Source organism: Ochlerotatus camptorhynchus, unplaced genomic scaffold, assembly GCF_037179485.1.
Source record: "Ochlerotatus camptorhynchus isolate MF236.1 unplaced genomic scaffold, CSIRO-AGI_Acam_v1.1 ptg000284l, whole genome shotgun sequence".
Classification (NCBI taxonomy): Eukaryota; Metazoa; Arthropoda; class Insecta; order Diptera; family Culicidae; genus Ochlerotatus; species Ochlerotatus camptorhynchus.
The window spans coordinates 906,389-930,282 of record NW_027040773.1 but is presented as its reverse complement, the minus strand read 5'-3'; the positions used below and the strand labels follow the sequence as shown (position 1 = coordinate 930,282).

General features: G+C 37.4%; 1 protein-coding gene and 1 pseudogene across 1 annotated transcript in view; both read left to right on the top strand.

Moving 5' to 3' along the window:
• The window catches only part of LOC135706563 (protein gustavus-like), a 417,123-nt gene that overhangs the window by 116,533 nt on the left and 276,696 nt on the right, over positions 1-23,894 (top strand). The gene's annotated exons all lie outside the window — the stretch shown is intronic.
• Positions 20,842-22,004, top strand: LOC135706618 (uncharacterized; annotated as a pseudogene).

Sequence of the window (23,894 nt, the reverse complement as noted above, 5' to 3'; positions counted from 1 at the left end):
TCTGCAAAATGATGTACAGAGCTTTAGTAGGTTTTGTTATTAGCTACAACTTTTGCCCATAACTCAAATCTGTATCTATTATTCATCACGAATTAGAGCGGGCAGATCTTGTTACTGTTTTTCAGTGAATGTAAAATACATTCAACGAAAAACAGTAGTGGCTTCTGTTCGCTCTGGTTCGTCATACATAAGAGATACGGACTTGAGTTGTTAACAAAAGTTGTAGTTAATAACAAAACCTACAAAAGCTCCATACATTATTTTACAGAAATCTGTTGATATAAAAAGTTAGGGGCAAATGAATGTAAATGAATGCACGAAATGAATGCAAATGATTTCCATGCCTGGATGAAACTCAAACAATTTAGTTCTTAAAATATGAAACTTTGAATAAGTATATAATCAGAAAACCTCATAAGAAATAAGAATACAACATTGATTTTGTTATGGCTCTATCAGAAATACATTTCATAAGTGATGGTTTGAGTGCTTTTTTCAAATAGGCGAAAAACACGAAATTTGTTTTTTAATATGTTTGTAAAATATGTTACGCATACTTTATAAAAACTATAAACGATATCAAAGGAAATAAATACCCTAATCTATAATATGGAACCAATTTTTCTAATTTGGAAAAAGCGCAGCGAGTAAATTTAATCTTTATATTCTACCATCAAAGTTATCCGCATTATCAAAGATACCCCGTTTTACGGTACCAGACATGTTTACACTATTTTGTAGCTGTAAGAGGTACAGCATACATGACATGCAAATTTTCTCTGAACTTGAAATGTTTGGCTCTTTTGGCGGTTGAAAAAATTAATGTCAATTCTTTTTAGATTGTCGTTATAGGATGATGGAAGGGGGGGGGGTTGTTATATAAAAATAACATTTGTTGCGTTTCATATTATTTGAACGGGACCGAAAAAGTCTGAATAACTCTTTCTGTAAAATATGTGTGGTCCTGAAAAAGACCATTTGTTCGATTTCCACAAATTCCACATCCTCTCCACCCCATCGTTGGTTGTCATCAAGGTGATAACGCTGACTGCTCCTATTTTACCACACTTTCCGTCCGTTGCGAAAATCAGTGGATTCACAACAGCATTGCTCTAGCCTGACTGTGCTATTGTTCAGCAGAGGCAGAGGGAAAAATTCCACCTTTTCCTGATTTGATCCTGCTTCTGCTTGCCAAGCCACCCGAAGCTTTAATGCGCGGAGGAATGACAGCAGAGCTATTATAAAGTTTTACAGATTCAAGCAAAATGATTATGATGACTTGGTTTGGGGAGAACGTTTATATCATTGAATTATCACTTTGATTTGTACATTTTTCAAAGATTTTTTTGAGAAAATGGTAACAATTATTGTAGCAGATTGTGAGAGTTATTTCCTATTGATTGGAATATTTGGATTTTAATTTCGTCGATAAATGACAAAGTTCAAAATCTTACACCTTTTCGTGACGGTCGCAATTCTAGATTTTCGATTTACCACCAGTACCTTACCTTAAGATGTAGTCTACGTCAAAAGGATTAATAAGAGATATTCACAGAAGCTCAGACATTTTTAAGGATTTATTTTGTTTGTTTAGGTTGATTTTTTCTTTTGCTGGAATCAAGTTTTAAACAAGATTATGCATCACTAATGAGCGCCCTTTCTACCGCCGCTCATCACTTTAATGTTTATACAGCAAAAATATATAATATGTATCAATCAATGATAATCACGGTAAAGTATTGAACATCAATAACTGTTAAAAGTTGATAGAATATTACAGTCATTAAAATGATTTGTTCTCAAATTCTGTGAACATCTTACAGTGTAAAATTAGGAACGGAATAACTAATGTGCAGCAGTTTGAATGTAATATTCAATAACGGTCGTCAGTGGGATACCTTGATCACTTATCATTTTCAAGAGCTGACATCTACTAAATTGACCTGGAAAAGAACTGGCATCACTGATAAGTTCGTAATGTGATGGCTTGTTCAACACTTCAGTGGCGCCACCATGACAAATACGAGCACATTCCCAGCTAAAGCATTATTTGCGATGAATGTGATTGTGAGTGTTGTCTGTTTGTCTGTGCATGTAGTACATCTGAAATATACTGCTATCAAAAATCTATGCGCGTTCAATCGTTATAACCATTTTTTTAAGTGACAGTTATTCTAAACCACCTTGATTTTTTTACAATTTCCTGGGGGAATAGTGATCCATTAGTACACGAGTTAACTTATTCTACATTGGAAGTTCTTTTAAAAAATTATAACCGACACGTACGGTACTACTGCACAAACAAGACGCTCTGTTTGCGCTTTTCCGGGGAATGCATTTTGATGACTTCGAATAAGAGATCGGCTCCCAGATTTGTCGAGCAATATGCAGCAGCTGCTATACGCCACTGTGATAAAAATTATAGCAAACGTCACCGGTGGTTTAGTGAAAAGCGTGCAGGCCTGGGTTCAATCCCAGTCGCCGCCGCCGGGATTTTCTGAGGCATAAAATCTCTGATCACGCCTTCCTTCATAAGGGAAGTAAAGCCGTTGATACCTCGGTCCATGAGTGTATGGGTCGATAGGTAAGGTTTAGGTGTAGGAACTGCCTCCCTGGCGTTGGTAGCATTGGTACTCAGTACGGAAAACAAGATCGACAAAAAAAGCAAGGAAAAAAATGATAGTGTGTTGATAGTGTGCTTATACTTCTTAGGAGCTGTTCATAACCTATCCACGGCCCATACAAATTTTAATTTTTTTGTATGGACAATTGTCTACGCAGGGGGGGGATCAAGAATCCCAAAAAACTGTCTACGTAGTTTTTGAACAGCCCCTTAGGACACCGTATTATACCCAGAACCATTATTTGAATTCAACATCATGCTACACTTGTATTCACATGCCAATTTATGTAATCAAACTAAATATTTGTCAGAAGGGTCAGATCTTACCATAAATCGATAAATTCAGGTTTTCTAAATTTGAACATTTCCGGAGTGATTTGAGATTGGGGTGTAATTACTTTTGTAAACAAACACGTCAATCGCCGATTTCTCGAAAATAAAAGCTCATTTTCGTAAACAAGCTATGCCAAATGATAAAGGATTAATTCCTCTAGCTCGTAGAGTTATTACATTTCAAAATTGAGCTTTCATTCACGAGAAATAGGCGATTGACGCGTTTGTTTACAAATGCAATTACACCCAAATCTCAAATCACTTCGGATTTGTCAAAGATAAAGATAAAGATAAATCCCACTCCACATCTATCTTCATCACCGTTTTAAATGTCAACATTAATCATATTGCTTTATATTTTACAAAAGTTCACATGGTTTGCTTTTATCACTCAGAACGCCTCAGCAGTGCTGAGATTAGTCATTGTCATTGACAGGCTTTCACGCGATATTGACAAAATTGTTTTTCACATAGTCACTGATAGACTTGATCCTCAAAAAAAAAAAAACCTTCGTCAAAATCTCCTTCATTTTTTCGTCAATGACAATGACCTGGTAGCAAAAAGTGTGATTTTGAGCATTCTGTGTCACATTATTATTATCCAAACAGTTCAGAACATAGATGCTTCTTCATGTATTTGTTTTGCTTAGGTCATTTAATTTCGTTACCAAATAAAATAATCTGCACATGCTCGTCAGCCTTATCACTATTCACTAACAATTGACATGGTTTTCCTTGACGACAACTGTTAGCTCAAATGAGTGACCAAAGCAGAATTTTGAATATCGCCTTGTATTGTCGAGATTTTGCAGCACTGCTCCTAAGGAATCACGCAAGAACCTACTGGCCATTGAATTGATGTTGTTCAACTGTTCAACGAACAGGTCAGACCAAAGCAAATTTTACCTTTCAATTGTCCATGACTAGAGAAAAGCAGTGACTTTCAAGTAGGGGAAACTGTACAATACGCCCCAGTTGACATTCATATCCGCTCATGACTTTTTGATAATAATTTTAGGGTTTTTTTTTTTTTAGCAAGTAGCACTTCTAGTTTAGCCTCTTAAATGAAAATACTGCAGTGATAAATCTTAGAATTGGTTTTAAAAATGCCAAGAAAAGTTCAAAATAAATCGAAAAAGTGCGTTTTGTACCATTGTCTCCTTCACAGTGATTCTGATCACGCCGCGCACAGCTAAACCTGACAATCGGGTGGTTGTTTATGGTTAATTTATCGAGACCTAGCACTTGACGCTTGTATGGTTGCGCCGGATTGCCGAATGCCACAAAAAAGGGCTTAATAGGCAGCCGGGAAGGACAGGGTAAAGACATTGTAAACATTAAACCATTCGGAACTCAAGCGCGCGGAGGTCACGGAGTTGGGTAAACTTGGCTACGAATCAGCTGGAGCCGGACGGACACCCACCGCGTGGCGGTATTTGTGCACAATTAAACTCTCTGGGCCGGTTGTTTGTCATATTGAGCAGTCGTGTAATTAACGATAAGGTCAGCGAGCGCTAGCGTCGAAGAGCGCATAATTAGTGTCGTTAATCTTGCTGGAGTTGGCGTTTGAAACGGTTATTTAGAGAATGCAATCTACGGCGACAAAACAAACGGCTGTCACTGGCTAACATTTGAATGCATATTGTAACTGACCCAAAGTGCTCAAAACGCGGTCGATCGTTCGATCAACGTACGATGTGGAAGATTTTGTTCTGTCGCATACCAAAGCTGTTGACCCTCAGCTCAGCCGCAACAGTTATACAATCGCCACGAGTGCCGCCATCTGAAAACCATCATCTCAATCTCCAGCACACTTAGCATCTAATTATCTCCTGGCACCTTCGTATGAACACCCGGTAAGATCGTACCAAATCGAGAAGGCCCAAAAAATCCGCTCACTCACAGCATCAAAGCCCCAAAAGATCGATTCTTCCGCTAAGCAACAGCTTCAGTACCAGATCCACATAGTCATCAGCTGGAGGGGAAGCAGACATCAACAGCAAATCGAAACAGCTACGCGAGGTTCTTTGGGGGCTCGAAAAGTCGGAATTTTAGAGTAAGCGAATGAATAAATAACAACAACAACAACAACAACAACAGCAACATAAAAAACACTCGCACTGAATAACGCATAAAACAAAAGCAATAAGCAAGAGTAGAAAAAAAATCACACAACGCTCAAAACCTAGCCTTGAACTTTGTGAAAAAGCTTCGCACAAGACAAAAACCCATCGCCATCGGCTTTTGTTCCATGGGAGAATGAGCGTGCGCGAGCTTCAAGCGATCCATGCAAAGAGGAGGCGAACGATCAAGCTTCGATGGTTTAGCACGTTTCAGATGGCGGCGACCACGACGATGACTTCGATGCGGTAATTGAAGTTTTAATATCCGCAACGGATTGCGATTTAGATGGAAGGGAAATAGCCATAGTTTTAAACTTTGCGGAAGAAGAATTTTCGAGGGATATATTAGGTTACTTACTCTAGGTAATTAAAGCAATTATGTACTGCAAAGTGGAATCCAAACCGCGTGATCACGATGTTTGGCCTAATTTTCGTCGTACAGAGAACAACTTGCGCATTACCAATACACTGGAGTCGCTTTTTACGCGGGTGATACGTCCCGCGTAAAAAAAACCGCGTAAATTCCGGAATCCGCGTAAAAAACCGCGTAAATTCCGAAATCCACGTAAAAAAACCGCATAAAAAAAACGTGTAAAAAAAACCGCGTAAAAGCGACTCCAGTGTATTTTTTTTGGGATTTTTTACTAAGAATGTCTTTGAACTGCTTTCTGTTGTTTTTTGCACCATTTTTTTGATAAATGGGTAATAAATTATTTCTATCCAAGTAGCACCTGTAACATCTTTTTATAAAAGAGAAAGAGAAACATGTTACACAATGATTACATAAACGTAACCATGAAATATATGCAGTTAAATATCAAGTCAACATGAAGCTACATCATTTACTTTCTAAGTAAAAGGACACATTAATGTGACACAATGGTCATTGGTAGCTTCATAGCCAGATTGTCACGATGTTGAGATAAAATGCGACTTATGTGGTCTCAATGATAACACAGTGTAACCTTTTTGTGTGGATCTATTGTTATCAATTGGTCGAACTTTAACTGAGTTGCCACACAATAGTGACCGAAATTTTACGAATATCTGTCGAATTCTTGCGGAAAAGTTGTTCCGCTGAAATTTTATTTTTATGACGAATATGTAACTTGGTAACTATTGTATTACAGTTGCATTTGCGTTTCAACGTGACCCTAATAGTTGCATGTCTCCAGATGGTAACACAAATACAATCTTTATGATCTAGACAGATGAAAGCTTCGCCACAATCTAATTGTTTCTCCCTTTTTTTTATTCAAATGGTGATGTTATTGTTTATGCTGAAACTTAGGGACAAATTAATAGAAACGAGTTTTTATTCTAATCTCAAGTAATTTTTCATATCAAGAAACTTTTTGTTAGAAGTGTAACTCACAAATCGAGTGAATACAGAAGATTTTTTTCTTCGAATCATAAAGACCAGAAATATAGTTATGATTCAATAAAATTATACGCCTGCGCATTTATTTTATGAGCATTAAAATCTCAACTTCACCGTATTATTTTTTTATACCTGTTTTCGTTACAAATATCTCTAATGTTTATTTTTTATAGGAAACTTATTTATTTATTTCATCAACCGATGTAGACTAGTACAAATACATATACAAATTTGTTTTTCTTAAGAATATTAAAAAATATATTGTCAGCTATTATATTTTTACTTCCTACGAGTTATGATTCCGTATGGAGTTAAAATATTGTTTTAGTTTATGCCGAGACATTGAAAAGTCAATGGTTTCGCAGTATTGATTGTAAGACGCCATCATGCGATTTAATGGCCCAAATTTTGCATAATTTGTGCGATGATGGGTTACGGCAAATAAATTTCGATTTCTGAGTTGTCGAGTAGGTACATAAAAATTTAATTTTGATAAAAGTTCTGCTGAGTTAATGCGCTGCGAAACGATATCGTTTACAAACGAAACCATTGCATATTCACGACGCTCTTTTAATGTTTGTATGTTTATAAGCATGCAGCGTGCTTCATATGATGGAAGAGGAAATGATGTCCAACCTAATTTACGAAGGGCATATAATAGAAATTGCTTTTGTACTGATTCTAATCTTTCTTCGTGCGTGATTGAAAATGGAGACCATACAATGCTGCAATATTCCAGTATTGACCTCACATAGGCAATATATAGTGTTTTAATTGTGTATGGGTCCTGAAAGTTATAGCAAAAGCGCTTGATAAAGCCTAGCATGTTATTTGCCCTGTGAATAATTGTATTGTAATGGTCTATGAAAGTTAGTTTGGAGTCTAAGATAATCCCTAAATCCCTGACTCTTTCACATTTTTCTACATTCTGATTTCCTAATGCAATTGAAATGTTTGATGGTGTTCTTTTTCTGCTAAATGATGTTAAGTTGCATTTTTTTACATTCAGTTCTAATAGGCTTTTTTTACACCATGTGTAGAATATGTGTATTTCACTCTGGAATATATTGATGTCTTCATCATTTTTTATTTCCAAAAAGAGCTTCATGTCGTCGGCATAGATTAGCAATTTTATTTTTTTGAGAATGAAGGAAATGTCGTTTACGTACAGAATAAAAAGAAGAGGTCCCAGATGAGAGCCTTGCGGGACTCCTGAGGTGACTTGAATTGGGGTCGATTTCTTTCCGTTGAATTTAATTATTTGTTGGCGGTTAGTTAAATATGATTCAAGCCATTTCAGGAGTCCTGGCTCAATTCCATTTTTTTTTCAATTTGAAAAGAAGCATTGGTATGTCAATTCGGTCAAATGCCTTGCTAAAGTCTGTATAGAGAGCTTCTACGTGGTTTCCATTATTTATTGCATTTAATGAATAGTCTATAAATTCAAGTAAATTTGTCGAGGTCGAACGTCCTTTAAAGAAGCCGTGTTGCATGTCAGTAATTCTATTTTTGGTTTGAAGAAATAATTTTTCATTTACAATTGCCTCGAAAAGCTTTGGAATGCAAGAGATAAGGCTATTCCACGATAATTACGTACGTCAGATTTTCGGCCAGATTTAAAAATAGGTACTAAAAATGAGCTTTTCCATATTTTTGGGAAGGTTCCGGATTCCAGTGACATATTAAAAAGCCAAAACAATGGAGCAGTGAGTTCCATTGCTAGACTTTTTAAAAATACTGGAGGAATTCCGTCAGGTCCAGGACCTTTTGAGGCGTCTAAATTCTTTAAAGCCTGCAAAATATCCTGCACTTGAAGTTGATTGACGCCAATGTCCCTTGAAAATTCTGGATGAAATGCAAAATAATCGCGGTCGCGATCTTCATCGGAAAATGTCGTATAGATTTCTTGAAAAAAAATTGCAAAAAGCTTACAATTTTTTTCCGAGCTATCCCCGACACGTTCGTCAAGATGCATTATTGATGGAAAATTGTCAGATTTTAATTTGGTTTTTACGTAATTAAAGAAGTTCTTTGGGCAGGACTTTATTTCAAGTTCAGTTTTTGAATTAAATTCTTCAAATGCATTACTGATGGCTAAATCTAGTTGATCGCATAAGTCCAAATAGATAGCCAAATTTTCACTATTATTGTGTTTTTTGTAATGTTTATGTGCTTTCTGTTTTCGATTTTTTAAGTTTTTTATTTGTCTGTTATACCAGACTGGATTTTTTGTGCTTCTGTAGCGTCTTTTTTTCTTCAAAGGTATTTCTTCCAAAATTATTCCTGATAAAATTTGGTAGAAGATGTCTACAGCAGTTTCGACATTTCCTTCATTCCTTAGAATTATTTGCCAATTGACGCTGTTTAATTTATGTTTGATTTTTTCGTAGTCTGCTAATTTGTATTCAAAGACTTCCTCGTATTCGCAGTCGTTGGGTCTTTGGTATTCGTGTACAAATAAAGAATATTCAATTACTGTGTGAAACGCTTCGTTTTTCCACAATGGGTTTAATGATTCGGTCACACAGAAATCTTCATAAATATTCGTTAGTAAAAAGTCCAAATAGCAATTTTGTTGATTTTTGATGTGGTTAATTTGGTTCAGTCCTAAATTAGCAGTTTTGTCAAAAATGAACTGCAATGTTTCATTATCCCCAACGACTGGGAGTAAGATACATTCATTTTCAGAGTCCAGAATGAAGTCAGCATGGCGTTGATTAAAGTCTCCATAGATGTGAACTTTAACCTCAGGAGGAAGCTCAGATAGAATTTGTTCAGCACTTTGGAAGAAGGCTTCATAAGTGCTTTTATGAGCATGGTCTGGTGGAAAATACACTGAGGCGAACACGTGCGTTTCACCGGCAATGTGTGATTTCACCCAAATATGCTCAAATTCTGTAAATTTTGGTGTAAAGATAATTTCTGAGTTAAAATTGGCCGAAAGAGCTATAAGAGCTATTATATAGGGTGTCCCAGAATGTCTAAGCACGACTTTGTAACACCCCTGCTTGTTTCAAATGACGTTTACAGCTGATTATCATGCTGAATCATTGTTTACATTTCGACCAAAAGTTTCGTATATCGCAAGTGTCGGTTCTTTACATTTCCGTGACATTGCGAAGCATTTCTCCGGAAAACCGCAAACAGATCGTGCACAAATGGTGTACTATCCCCAACATTTTTCTGAGTCCTGCTTGACAGAACTCCTAAAATAAGATTCATGAGTTTGTACTATGAGTACATGACGGTAGAGGTTGGTCCTTCTTCATTAATCTCCAATCGTGATTACTTTCAAGCCTTCTATAGTTCGTCTGTAAATTTTCATCAGACCATGATGCAAGAAACCTATAGAATACCAGGTCACCGTCGGTCGATAGTTGTTCCCTCAATTTTTGCCATCAAGTACCACCATGTAAGTAACGATAAAAGTTTGTTCACAGATGGGTCAACCATAAATTCTTCTACTGGATTTGGTGTATTTAATCAATTTCATAGAGCCTCCTATAAGCTGCAAAAACCATGCTCTGTATACGATGCGGAACTCGCAGCTATATTTTACGCAATAGAGCGAATTGCCTCACTATCTTCTGACGATTATTTCATTTTTACGGATAGTCTTAGCTCATGAGGCTATTCGTTCAATGAGGCCGATGAAGCTTTCCTCCTATTTCTAGCCTGAAATACGATCTAAACTGAGTGTTTTATCCAACTGCTTCTATACTATAACCTTAGCTTGGGTCCCATCTCATAGCTCAATTCCGGTTAATGAGAAAGCGCACTCGGTGAGCGCTATGGAAGGCGATATTTTTGAGCGACAAATTGCCTTCAACGATTTTTTCTCCATTGCTCGTGATGGTGATTTGGAAACCATGGTTCAAAGAGTTGGACATGAGTCGCTACTTTATACGCGTTATGTCAAGGCTTATGTCCGATCACTGTTCGTTAGACTCGCATTTCTATAGACTTGGGCTCTCAGGCAGAAATTTATATGCGTGTGGTAGTGGTTATCACGATATCGAGCATTTTGTCTGGTCATGTACCCTACACCGTGTTGCTAGATCTGAGTTATCCACATCCCTCAGGGCCCGAGGAAAACAACCCGCGGTACCCGTTAGAGATGTCTTGGCAAGCCGAGATCTCGACTATTTGAATTTTTTTTTCCTTTGGTTTGTTTTTTCCGTCGATCTGGTTCGACTATACGTCAGTTTTTGACAGCTGATGTAAACATTAGGAGTTTCAGCTTCTTTTATGCGTTTGTTTGAACGGGCATGGTAACGTTGCGGTAGGTGAAAATTTACAAAGTGCTTGTAGTTTTCGATGGTTGTTTCGGTGTATTTCAGTTGTTGTTCTATCGCTCGATGAAATTATATGAGGAAAGTTCATGAAAGAGAATTCACGGTGGTTTCTAGAATCAATGACCGTGCTATTTATGTCCGTGGGTGGATGGTAACATATTACATCAACGCCACCACTACTACTGACGGCAGCTTCAATAACTAATGGCCGTGCCAGAGGATTGTTCGAGACGTGTCTAAAAAAGTGGGATCCTCGAAGAGTAACGTCCAGTGGGTCAAGACGTATAAGAAGCAGTAGAAGCCAAAGCGAGCCAAGCGGTTCGGAAGTTATACGACCAATTGTTGTGGATAAAATCGGTGTGCGTGATTATGGACGATAAATTTGATTGAAAAACTCTTCCTAATGATCAATACTACACCGTTCGTGATGACCGAAAGGCTGACGATGCGGATAAGTAGAATTTTACTGAATTTTCCAGATTTTTAGTCGTCTTGCCAGATACACAGACAGACCACGTATTTTTCCAGATTTTTTAAATATGTTCCAGATTTTCCCAGATTTTTTAAACATGTTGCTTTAAAAAAAGCACTGCATTTGATTTACCCTCTAATAAAAAAATAAAATAGCCAAACTTGCTACTTTAGTTATTAAAGACCATCAACGTTGGACATTATTGGAATTTTAAGGTAATTCTGAAAATAGTTCACAGTTAAGTGTGAGGCGAATTCTTTGTGAAAGCTACTTCTGAGCAGGGAATCAAGAAAATCCTATCTTCCTATGCTTACCGATGATATAAACACTAGTAAACGGAATCAAGATTAGTGTACATCTGAGATCATGGGTTATCATTTGTGTTACACATCATGATCAGCAACTAAAACGATAATCCACTGATATGATAACAATCACATCTCGAAATCTTGGAACTTACTGCCTTCGTTCTGGTTGTTCTGGAGGCCAAATACCCTACCCCAAAAAATAGTATTGAAGCCGGGATGACACGTAGATGTCGAAAATAAATATCCACAACCTGTCAAACACTCTACAATATGGGTATTTTTAGAACTGGGATGAACATGTACAATGTTTGAAATTGATGTCCGCTGCCATTTTGGAAACCAAGATGACGGCCATTGATTTCATGAAAACTGTCAAACACCCTAAAATATGAGTATTTTTGATCCGGAATAACGAGTAGATGTCGAAAATTGATATCTGCCACCATTTCAGATTCCAATATGGCCATTGATTTAAGAAAAACTATCAAAGACCCTACAATGCGGGTATTTTGGAACCAGAATGACGTGTAGATGTCGGAAATCGATGTCTACCGCCATTTTGGAATTGAAGATGGTGGCCAATTGCTTAAGAGAAAACTATCAATAAACTAGTCAACATGGTGGTGGACATCGATTGACGACATCTACACGTCATTCCGGTTCCAAAAATACCCTATTTTGGGAACAGTTTGTTTTTTAAACCAATGGCAATCATCTCGGATTCTACATCTGCATGTCATCCCTGTTCTGAAAATAACCTGCTGCAGGGTATTTAACAGTTTTTCTGCAATTGATGGCCGCCACCTTGGATTTCAAAATGGCGGCGGACATCGATTTTCAATCCCTTTAAGTCATCCCCGTTCCGAAAATACCCACATTATAGGGTTTTTAAAATTATTTTTCCTTCCTTATATGGGGAATTTTCGGTGACGACAGCTGATGATCATGATCGGAGATTATCGCTATTTTATATGATCGTGATCTGTAACACAAATGATAATCGCATTATCGTTTCCAGAACTTTGCGTTGTGATTTTTGAGTTTGTACTAATCATCAGTGCAACCAAAATGAGAATAACATTATCTTTATCTAAATCGCAGATTTTGATTCCCTGCTTCTGAATAGAATTACATCCATCTTTGTGGGTTCGATTCCCAGCCGGGGCAAATTATGGCAACCTGAAAATTTCCCTACTGTTCTAATGGGTGTGGTGTGTTGTCCGTTGTCTAGTGTTAAATATTTAGTCTGTGCAACCTCTGGTTGAAGACGGTGTCAATTGTCTTGTCAACTCTGATGATAATTGCATGGAGATTTTGTCAATAAAGAAAATACAATCCGTAAGAGAAATCATAGAAAATTCTTATGATGAAACTTAAGGAGTATGCTGATACGAATCGTGAGAATAATTTCATTGGAATTCTGTCCAATGTTTCTATGGAGATTAATTTTAATAAAATTTTAAGCGCAATTTCTGGGAGACTTTCAAAACCATTTTGGCAAAGTACTTGAGTACTTAGGTAATACTGAAAATGATTTCAAACCAATTCTAACCTTACCTACAAAGCAGTTTAAAGGGAATTATCGGATAAGTCTGAGAAGAGTGTGACGGTCATTCTGAATAGTGGACCAAGGACTTTGTAAAGAATATTTTAAGAATTTCATAGAGAAAAATGGACATAAAATTGAGCCAATTCTAGGGAATTATTACCAATTTGAGGGAGTTGTGGAATTGGAGAGTGATTTATAAGAGATTACAAGAGGTAATGCTAAGAACTCTTGGAATGTTACTGGAAAAGTTGAGATATTTTCAAGATTATTTAAGGGGAATATAGAAAAGAAATACACTGGAGTCGCTTTTTACGCGGTTTCCTTTACGCGGTTTTTTTTACACGGTTTTTTTAGGCGTTTAGTGCCGCTGAGTCGCAATTTACGCGGTACGTTTTTAACGATTTCTCGACAACGATACGACCTATCGAGTTGATTGCAATCACATTATCCGTTTCAAACTATAGGTAATCGAATGGTATACTTTAAAAAAAATCACAATTTTTGGTGTAAATACAGAAATTTTTAAAATATGTCTATATGGACCATAGCATGCTATAATAACGCATGGCATCAAAATCCGATTTATAAAAAATATTTAAGCATGTAAAAAATCAAAATCTCGGAACTTTTTTTTTTCCGCGGTTTTTTTTCTACGCGGCACGTATCCCCCGCGTAAAAAGCGACTCCAGTGTATGATGGAATTCTAGGATGGCTCAAATTGAACTAAAAAAAAAGCGAAGATATCCTGTGAAGAGTTCCAAGTAAATTCAGACTTACTAAAAATTCATGATCTGGGACGCAGGAAAAATATAAATTCCGGAATTTAGAATCATTACAAAATCCTGAGACTTCAAAAATGAAGCTATCAGATTTTCATTATTCTTTGGCATAATGGTCATGCGAATAGTGGAGTTACCCGTAGTTTAGGTAAACTGTGTGTGTGAGTAACAGGATGTTAGGCTTTGATTCCCACTTCAGCCCGGTGAATTTTGCTTCAAAATAAAATTGCCTACTGGTCTGTTGGGTGTTGTGTGTTGTATGATGTCAAGAATTAAACTGGAAATATGATCAACCTTTGAGTAAAATTAGAGTTATTTAGAACTAATAAAATCTTTAAATTCTGGTACTGCATCAAACAGTAAGGACTACATCGACTTTTAGTTCAAAAAATCCATCCCATCAAATTTCCTTGATTCTTTGCTTTTCATTCTTTTTAAAAAAGTTACAGTTTACAAAAAACAGTTCTAACCATATTTTCTGCTGTTTTTAACCCACATTTAACTCAATTTTTGAAATTCTGCGTAAAATATATTTGAACTTTTTCAACTTTTGGATGATTTTAGCAATGCTTACAAGTTATTTGCTTTATATAATTTATTTAAACATGTAATTTATAACCATTCTAGTACTTTAAATAAATTCCAGAATCAGTATGATAGACCTATTTTTACGGGAGATCGGCACATCACTTTAATTTCAATAGCATTATGTTAAAAAGAAATTTTTTTGGAGCATTCCAGATTTTTCCAGATTTTATATTTTACCTGGTCCAGATTTTTCTGAAAATGACCTGGCAACGCTGCGTGTGACAACGGAGACAATGAAAATCGATGTTTACGTGCGTGAATGTTTAAACAAGCATCTGTTACCCACACACTACGAAAATGTCATGTAAATTTATGTTCCCTGAGACCGACACATGTAAGCGGCCCTTTTGACATAAGAATCAGTTGAAAGAAACAAGAAAATCAATTCAATGAAACGTTCTCTTCGTCGATTTGAAATTTTTGTTTACGTTCCATGATTTACGTCCAAAATGGATTACGTATCGTGTAAAATTAGTTATTTCTTATTGTGCATGATCTGCAAACACGACGCCTCAGTACTGTTTTGCCGGATTTGGCGTTGGTTCATTACTCCAAGGACACGGTAGCCTGGTAGTCAACAAGGTCCAATTCGTACCCAACGAGATGAATCCGCCAAACTGTCCCGAGGCCAGGTCAATCGAAACTGTTTGGGCCCTGACCATTCTGGGGTACACTTTAATTTTATCAACACCTCAAAATGATTATGCCATAAAAGTACTCTGTAAACAATATTCATCGCAGAAATTATACGAAAGTTAATCAACGTTACAAGTTAACTTATTTATGATTGTATGTTATCCAGTATTATTATTTCATCACTGCTGTGTAAATAGTTTTGTTACATATCAACTCGCATCTTGCACTTTTTTGGTTGCATTGCTGTTGCCTTCATGGTTGCTGTTATGATTTTACGACACATAATTTGGTCACATAATAGTGGCAGCAACTTTTATGTGACAACATATGCTACTTGGGTATTGTATTGAAATCCGATCTTTGATATAAAAAAATCTAATTCGTTTGAAAATTCATATAAGTTGTAATTTGATTAAAAGTAAAGATAAACAATTGTTTTAAAATATTAAAAAATATGCTTGTTTGCTAACGATGATTTTATCGGATTCTTTGATTTTTTTTACCAAAACTTGGGAGTTTTTACTACCATGTGTATTTTTTCCATCTATTTTCCTAGAACTGTGTCCCGGTAGTCATTGAGATTAAACAAAAAGTTTGTATACTATGATTGATTGGAATAGGGTACATGCTCCTTACCTAAGTCGAATATGAAGCCTTATGCCATATCTTATTTAATAATTGAGCTGCAAAAGATATTGCTCTGCTATCATGCAAACTTAAATATCCTTATTATTTGGATATTAATTAGGCACGACGGAAAATTGTAAAATTCACCATTTTAACATGAAAACTCTCCAGGTACGTGGATGTAATGTCGGTCTACTGTGCTCAAATTGGGTCTATAAATTGATGCAACTTCGGTCTATCAAAGATGACCCTCGATCTACAAAGGTCCGGCATGTGAAATCGCGCTTTTTTTACACTCCTTATCATTCATACGTAACCACATTGTTTACGTCACTTACACTTCTCGCGTCAGAACTGATGAGGAAGAAAGAGACAGTGTTTTCTTTCCGGTTGATTCAGATAACATAAATCACGTTGCCAAATCGATCATCTCATGACCACACATATAACGAACTGTCAAGTCAATTCTAGATCAACATGTGAAATTGGCCTATGTTCCAAATGTAAACAATTGCTTTAAACGTCGATTTCTCGTGGATTAAGAGTCATTCAGGCAAACCAACAGCAGCATCTGGCAGAGTAAGTCTGCTCTATCAAATGGTGTAGCTTGTTTGCCTGAATTAATGCATGCATGGCCATCGACTTAAAACTGAGTGGTTTTTCACTCAAAATCGCAAAAATATAGGTCACTCATGACTCAGTAATATGTTCCTCGCTTTTCTACGTAAATCTGCTCAAACATGAAGAAATTCGACGAAAATTTTACTCAGTCTAAGAGTATACTAAAAGACTTAGTGAAACCTCTCTCAATTTTCATCATATTCGAAACGTTTTTTTTTTCTGGAAAACCGAGGTAAATTTTACTCAGTCTTTGAGTGACCTGTGTTTTTGTGAATTTCAGTGAACGGAACTCAAAATCGACGGCCGTGTGCCTTATGAAGTTAAATTATGTTTCAAAAACATACTGAGTAATTCTTAATCTTTTAAAATGTTGTTGACGCACAAGGAATTATAGTGATGAGTTATAGTTCATTTAACGCGATGACAGCAGGCCTGACATAACTGATAATATTGTTGTTAATTCTCTCAGTGGGTAGGTAACTGTAAAATTTCATTAATTAATTGAAAAAAAAATCAGTTCATCAGAAACGTATTGTAAAATGGCTTTTCTCCCCAAAACCTGTGAACAGAATCATATTTCAGTTAATTAGCCAAACATTGGATCACTTCCTACAGTGCATTTTAGCAATTTTTAGTTGGCTTGTAGCAAATACTTCAATCAATTCAGGAACCACTACAATGAATGTTTACATTAGTTGGTAGTGTTGTTTATTGTGTCGCCAGCTGCAGATTGAAGATTCGATCAGCTGCATGCCTGACGAATGTAAACATTTGTGTTAGCTATAAATGGCAGAGATTTTTTTCTCACTGGCTATTTTGAATTTCTTAACATGAGAGGCATTTCTAAATTCTAATAAATAATAACTCAACTGTATGCGTCGTCGGTGGTGTAGTGGTAAGCGTGATTGCCTCTCACCCCAGCAGGCCTGGGTTCAATCCCAGTCAGCGCCGCCGGGATGTTCTGAGGCATAACATCTCTGATCACGCCTTCCTTCGGATGGGAAGTAAAGCCGTTGGTCCCCGGTTCATGAGTTGATGGGTCGATAGGTAGGGTTCAGGTGTGGGAGCTGCCTCCCTGGCGTCGGTAGCATTGGTGCTCAGCACGGAAAACAAGATCGATGGACAACAAATCAGGGAATAAAAAAAACTCAACTGCTGAGTAGTTTTGTTTTTTCTTTCATGTACGGTTATACACCCTTTTAAAAAACTATTTCGCTTACGGAAATGGAATTTTCATGCAAAATTTGACACTTCGCTACGGGTTTTTTGGTAGAGCGACCGAATAAGAAAAAAGTCGCCATGTTTCATGCATCCACTGACGTTTGCTTATCGGATTTTCCCATACGAGTAAAGAGCTACACAGCAAAAAATAAATTTTAATATTACATCCAAGAGGATGCACTTCAATCATGTCGAAAATCTCATGTAATTTTTATGGCCACACAAATAAGCAACGTTATGTCAGCACATGCACTGTATTAATGATAATTTTGCCCTTTTTGGCAAGTAATATTACACCATATTTTCGACACGATTGAAGTGCATCCACTTTGATGTGATATTAAAATTAATTTTTTGCTGTGTACAGAAGCTTTGTAGACACGATTTGACGTACCGTTTTGACCCGTTTTGCCTTCGGGACTTTTCAGTGGAGTGAAAATGTAAAGAAACCATTCGCTATGTTTCTCGAAACTGACATTTGATTATGAGATTTTCTTACAGGAGTAAGGAGTTCCATCACTCATCATTTACGAAAATGGTTTCACCAATACCATTATAAAGTCATCATATAACTTTTTTAAAGCGCAATTTGCGTTAAATCTTCTGATTAACAAAACAAGTGAAAACTGTGATATTGATTTATTAGGCTACCATGTTACAAAAAGGTAATCCCTTTCAATTCATGAAATTTTCAGGTTTTTTGATGACCACCGCAGTGTAGATTTTCATTGCACTATTGATCAAGATCATGGCGCCTAGAATTCAGAAAAAATAAAAATTTCACTCAACTTTTTCTTTGAAAAAGAGAAATACACGTACTAAGTTTGTCCTAAAAACATGCAATTCATTTACAGATACAATTTCACAACAGATGCGATATTAGTTTTTCTTTACTATTCTGTATTATTGCTGAATAAATTAGTAATTTGCTTGATAGGCTGAAGTGAGGGGCTAGGCTGAATTTCAGCATAAACTTAAATGATTGCCCATGGAGAACAATTATGCAATCTTTTATGGGAATCGAAGAGGGTAAAATCTGACCAATTTGGCACTTGGCGTGGAAATACTCTCGGATAAAAACAGTTCAAGTTCTTATTTAACTTATTTGAACAGATTGCAGCATGCAGCATGATGGTAACTCATGGTTACTCCATGGGTAACCACCTCCGAAAACCGATTTATTTTAGTTTTAATCAAAACCAGGAGGCAGCACACCTCGGCTGAATATATCACACTATATTTTGATATTTTCGTTTACTTGACTTGGACATTAAAACAAAAGTATAAGTAGAGCAAACATTGTTCAGCACGAAAAGCTCCAACTTTTACATGTATTAGTTTTTGAAAATGTTAATGTTATTTTTGATGATATTTATAAATATATGATTATACAGCAAGAGGGAGGACGGCTTAAATGCAAGTGTCTCTTTAGTTGAGAGTTACTCAGAGCTACTCTGATTTGCTCTGATCTGCATCGGAAAAATAAAGAACAAGGCATATATTGCGTAGCATTTGAAAAGGGCCTATAATCAAAATGTAAACAAATCGGTTTTTGATACCATTCTAAAGTACCGATTGATAGCTACTAATTGTGTTGGAATGTTCCGCATAACCGGTAAAAATCATTTTAAATAACTCGATTTTCAAAACGGCCAATCAAAGAAATTTTTCGAATAATTTATTGGCCGAACGCTAAAACGGCCGACCATGTATTATTTGGGTGTTGTATGTTGAGGTATAGATTTTATTATATAGGAATAGCAATAGACAGGTAATTTACAATCCATTTTCATGTTTGTTTATATTTTTGTCAGTGGCGTCCCGTCCACATGAGCAACCTGTGCACGACACAGGTCTAAATAATTAAAAAAAAAAAATGCATTTAGATTTTTATAGATTTTATGGTCACATTATAGCTGTACTTCTTTACTCAAGACCACAAGTGACCATGAATATATTATTTTATAGTGTGGCTCAATTAAATCTTCGACCTTAGTATGCTTCAAAAAGAATTAACTTCAGTTGGGATGGTCTGCCTAATCCCTAATGCATTGATTTCTAAGCATGTCGATATCACTTCCATGACAAAACTCGTTAAATAGTGCACCTAAAAACGACATTTTTTTTGTGCCGGTTGGCAAGTTTGTGAATGGTCAAATGGCTGATGTAAGCCAAGCAGACCTACAATACCCTCTTGAAACATACCACAAATTTTCTACAATATATGGCGGTTTGCTCTAGTTGTAATTGAAACACCGACAAACCGACATGTATGCTCATACAAAGTATCATCAAATTTCTGATCAAAGCACAAAACTGACATCTGCCGCCGTGTTCGCGAAAAATGTGTATCCATGAACACACATACTAAATGTATGAGTTGGTTCGTGCCTATTCCGGGCAAATTATTTTTATCTAGATAACAAATTTCTATGGTTTTGACAGATGGGATCGCTGCACATTTGAATCCGCCGATTTTCGATCAAGAGTTAAGCTTAAGTTTCTTGTCGGTTTGTCGGTGAGTGATCTGCTTCTGTCACCAGCCGACTGAACACTGAGATATAACACTGAATATTTTCGCACACCCAGCGTACACCTATCTCTTACTCACTCAAACGTAGCCTAGCTATGTCAAAGAGAAAGATCGGGCAATGCTAATTTTATAGTCTCTTTCATTCCCCTACTGTTACCATTTAACAACAAGTGTGACGTCAAACTCACTGTTCCATTCGAATGCGAGCGAAGGAAAAAACAACAAGCTGCACATTGCCAGACCTCCTCTCCTTGTCTTGGATAGCCTAGTTGGCTTGTGATTTGACAGATCGTGAGAAATTTTATTTTGTTTTGTTTTGGTTTTGATGGTTTGCTGCTGCTGTTTTGAATTGTGAATTTTCGATCGAGGAAATTAATTAATAACGGCGCCGGTGGTGTAGTGGTAAGCGTGATTACCTCTCACCCCAGCAGGCCTGGGTTCAATCCCAGTCGGCGCCGCCGGGATGTTCTGAGGCATAACATCTCTGATCACGCCTTCCTTCGGATGGGAAGTAAAGCCGTTGGTCCCCGGTTCATGAGTTGATGGGTCGATAGGTAGGGTCCAGGTGTGGGAGCTGCCTTCCTGGCACGTCGGTAGCATTGGTGCTCAGCACGGAAAACAAGATCGACGGAAAAAACAAACCAAAGGAAATTAATTAATGTGGAATCTACTCTGGTTGGTAAATGATCGCATTTGGTTTCCGTACTCGAATTAATTTTATTTGGGTTTTTTCAACAGAAATCTATTCTGAAATGGGATCCGAACCAGGAAATCACCACCGGGGAAGTGACGAAGCCGGTTGTTCGTACTTGAACGTGGAGTTTTTAAATTATCTGGATGGAAATATGAACCGAAGATCCGATCGGAGGTGCTCAGCAAGTGGACTACGAGCTGGATCTGGAGAAATCGGGTGATTCATCGTTCGTCGGTGAAGAAGTTGCTGGTGCTACGTTTTCACAAGAGAAACTTCCAGAAGGGCTGTACGGTTGCTGGCTGCTTGTTGCTGTTCGGGATTTTAAGGGACATTCATCTGGACGGGAAATTGGCAAGTGGGGCGTTGGAGGAAATACGCCTAGTGAATTTCTTCACCAGTGCTGGTTGATGCCCCAGCGATTTCTGAAGCGGGAAGTGATATTCAGGTGCAATGAAAGCGGCGAAGCTGTACCTGTGTGGGGTGAGGAAAACCCCCAGGAAATGGATTTCGCACGATTTGCTTTGTTCAACGATAAGGCTAACCACAGATACAATCCCATTGACAAGGTAACAGCTAACATTTTGAATCACTGGAAGAAGAAGGACACCTCCTTCTGCACGTTTAGTCACTTTCCGTAAGCAACAGAGCTGTCTTCAAAACGGTTAAAGATTCACTACTGGAACCAGAATCTAGGGACAGGGCTGGTGCTGCATCGAACAGAATGGTTGATGATCTAGCAAAAAAACTGCGTGATAAGCATGGAAGCTGCTGGCAAGCTCAAGACATTGCTTGGATGATGTGGGCCAATTCGATTTTTGCTGCTGATCCTTGTCAACGAGATAGTTTGATCGACGAGGCACCTCCAGCACACTTAATTAAACTATTTTCTACCAGAGAACAACCCGCAATCCGATCGATAAAACGGAGTTTTGCCATGGCTCATAGCGTGAATGCAGGTTACCACGATGAAGTTGTCGTCATCCGCAAAACGTTCTGTGAATTGGAGGGAATCGTTCAAACTTTGACGACTAAAATGGAGCAACTAAATCGATCGATCGAAGCATTGGAGATACGTGATACTATGGGTGAATCATTTATTTCTGCAGCAGAGGAAACGGTTCGAACTGAGGAGACAAGCTTTTCTGATCAACTAGCAGCTCGAGTTCGTGAGCAAGAAGACGTGGATCATTATTAATTTCATTGATCGTTTTAACTTGTTGGTTGTGTTTTGCAATGCGATGGGATGGTATAATCGTTTTTTAATGAATAAAACAAAATTACAATAAGCTTCTATGCGTTTGTTTATTAGAATGCACTCAATTGAGATCTAACTGAATATTGTATCACGTCGCTTCTCTGAGTTTTCTTCAAACCCAAGCATGATTAAGTCATTTTCAAGCTCAATAGTAGGGTCGAATCGACCACCTCGGATATAGCCACATTTTCGGTACAAGTTTCCCAGTGGATATCTAGAGAACTCTTTCATGATTTCCGCTACAACCAAATTCATATCACGACGAGAACACTCTCCGTAGGTTCTTTTCAGGTGCTGTTTAACAAGTCCAAAAATAATCTCTATAGGGTTATAGAACGGACAATAAGCCGGCAAGAAAATGGAGATTATACCCAAGGATCGCAGGTAGTAGATGATCATGGGGTCACAGTGAATACGCGCGCCGTCAAGAATCCAAACGGAAGAGTGTCCGGGATACATTTCTACATCCGTTGAATTCCTGATGAATTTTTGACAGCATTCAAAAAACTTACTCCGGTTAAACGTTCCTTCCGTACTGAACACCTCTTTCATCCCATCCTGTCCAATGAAACACAAAAGAGACACTCTTGGTTTCCGGACAAATTCTCCTCGACAGATCAGCCGTTCCCCTCGTACTCCATTGCCTCGGGTCCTCAACATTCCTCGATTATCGAAACTAACCTCGTCAAGAAAAATCAAGTTGTGATAATCCCATTCAATGCTTTGCAGCTCCTCACAAAATCGCAAGATATCTTCTCTGCGGATCTGAACAGCTCTACGTTCAAGAGCTTTCTATGAGAGTCCTTCATTATGGAGGATGCGGCAGATAGAGGATGTCGATATAAGAATGGAGAAAGTTCTTTCAAATTCTTCTTTGGCTTCATCGAGGTACAGTGTTGGACCTCTTTTAAACAGCTGCACAAGCCATTGCCGTTTATCCGCTCCGAATTTTTTTGCATCTCTAGCGTACTCCTTTCTGGAAAAAACATCCGTTTTGCTGGTAATTAGAAATCCAGTTAGCGATTGTTGATTTATGTTTCCGGTAAATTGACGCCAGTTTGGCTTTCGAAAGTCCCAGGAAGAAATAACCGTATAAAGCATGGTAAACGGTATTATCCGATGCACGGCGCTTGGTAATTTCCTGGAGGATATCTGCCATCCTGGTGATAAAAGGGAACAATTAATAAATAGTGTAAAATTCAATAAATAGTTGCAAGAAACATACATTTGCTTGTAACTGTCAGATAAATCTTTGAGAACGAGATAAATACAAATAAAATGTTTGCATAACACTGTCTGACATAAGGATTAAGTAGTATTAGTGAGTGCGCAAGCATAACTGTCACTGAAATCTTCTCGCAGAAGTCTAAAAATTCGTGCAATCAACAATATAGTAATTAAGAATATGTCCCTCGAATTCATGGAGCATTGAATAAATAAAAAAATAAAAACTAATATGTGGTGGTGAACTATAACGAACAAAGTTTGGTGCACAGGTAAACAAATAAAGCACGCGACGCCTCTAATGTTAGTCTTAGGCCTTTTGAAAATGTTACGTAAGATAGAGAAAAAGGCAGAGATTATTAAAAATCCACTTTCTGGTTTGTTTACATTTTAGGGGCTACAACCTTTTCAAATGTGAGCTGTTCGTAGTCTTAATCGAAACTGGCGTAAAAATCTGACATTTTCAGTGATCCATCTGAGTTTCGGACCGGTCTGGAAATTCTTCTGGAAGCACATAGCCTGTGCTCTTCAAGGCGCTTGCATTGAATTGTAATCAGCTCTTGGAAGTAGCCCACAGGTCACCATAGCCGGTCGAACGCCAGCCGAATCTAGAACCACACTAGTTCATACTG